Source organism: Sinocyclocheilus grahami, unplaced genomic scaffold, assembly GCF_001515645.1.
Source record: "Sinocyclocheilus grahami isolate Dianchi unplaced genomic scaffold, SAMN03320097.WGS_v1.1 scaffold1100.1, whole genome shotgun sequence".
Taxonomy (NCBI): Eukaryota; Metazoa; Chordata; class Actinopteri; order Cypriniformes; family Cyprinidae; genus Sinocyclocheilus; species Sinocyclocheilus grahami.
The window spans coordinates 38,535-40,085 of NW_015506279.1; the positions used below are offsets into that span (position 1 = coordinate 38,535).

Here is a 1,551-nt window from a genome sequence, read left to right on the forward strand (position 1 = left end):
GTGTGTGTGTGTGTGTGTGTGTGTGTGTGTGTGTGTGTATTTACCAGCTTTGTCATTTTCAACAGTGCCTTAAATTTAAACGTGTATAAAGCTCTCAAAACGTATGTTAGCTGAAGCTAACTTCATCAGGCAATGTTAAAAAATGGACAAATACAAGAGAACCATTCACTGAAGTGTGTAGTCTTTTTATTTTTCCACTAGGTGGCAGTGATTCGTTAAATTGAGTGCCCTCAAATGGCCCCACTACATTTAGAAGAAGATGTGCTTTTTGAGGGCCATTTGTAGAGATGCATCTATGCTTTCCAATATTGTTTTAAAGCATAATGTGAACGCAGATATATGTTGATGAAAAAAAATCGAAATTATTGAAATTTTCATACATTTTACATATTATACTACAAGATAAATTAAATAGACGTGAGATTCCACTGTGAGTTGCAGTGGACCAACTGAAAAACTATATTACACCAAGGATTCATGACACTGTTTTATTCTTTTCCCCCCAAATGTCCACTTGTTCAACCAAAAAAAGTACAATGAATAAAACCATAGGGATAGATTTGAAGGTCAAAGACCTTTCCGAGTGGATGGAGATGATTGTCCAGGCCCACAGCTGTGGTATTCACAGTAAGCCATCATAGTGTATGTGGCCCTGAGCCAGGCATTGTTCATTCACAGCTCACAGTTTTCATCTGAACACTGAGGCTGTTTACTGTCTCTGGGATAAACGCAAGGAATGTATGGCAGAGTTTACTAAATAATGTCACTATGCCACCACCTCCCTCGGAAAGCCCGGATCACATGATCGCAGAGGCTTCTGCCTCTTCAACGCACCCAGTGTTATTTGCAGGACTCTGAAAAGCCATATTGACATTGAGCCTTTTATTATGGGTTTCCGTCCTGATCCTTACCAAGAGCAAACTGTGTCCAATATCTTTATATCTAGTACAGAAGTGTATAGGCTGTACTTAATTGGAAGTGAAAGTGATTTAGCGTAAATGCACATGAATATCATAAACAAGAAATGTACAAACAAATGCCACTGATGTATCACCTCTAGCATGTTCTACTCATGTAACGTTCACTGACAAGTGTATTTTATGTTCAAATAATAAAGAAAAAAGATAATCGTAAACCTATTTTTCCTGTTTTTATCAGCTGTTTGAAATCTTATTTTGACGGCACCCATTCACTGCAGAGTATCTATTGCTGACCAAGTCATGTACTGCTAAATTTCTCCAAATCTGATCAGACGAAAAATAATAATAATAATAAAAATAATAATAATAATCTACATCTTGGAGGGCCTGAGAGTGAGTTTAATTTTTTGGGTGAACTATCCCTTTAACTACATTCAATTTAAATTCCCAGATATGTTCGATTTTCACCCAGAGACACTGGCTCAGCATACAGCAAGCATTTTGGAGAATGCATGCATGGACATTAGAGTTTTTGTTTCTAAAACATGCTCATTCAATTTAGAAAGTATGTATCAATATTTAATAATTAAGCTATAAATATGGTTTGGAAATATATCAGCAATTCCAAGAA

The 1,551-nt window shown here is 36.3% G+C and overlaps 1 protein-coding gene across 1 annotated transcript in view; it reads left to right on the forward strand.

Moving 5' to 3' along the window:
- Window positions 1–820: 820 nt before the first annotated feature.
- Window positions 821–1,551, forward strand: part of LOC107566782 (protein Wnt-6-like) — a 6,347-nt gene continuing 5,616 nt past the window's right edge. Inside the window, exon 1 of the mRNA XM_016252318.1 lies at window positions 821–837. The gene's annotated coding sequence lies outside the window, so the exon portion shown is untranslated. The remainder of the gene's footprint in view (window positions 838–1,551) is intronic.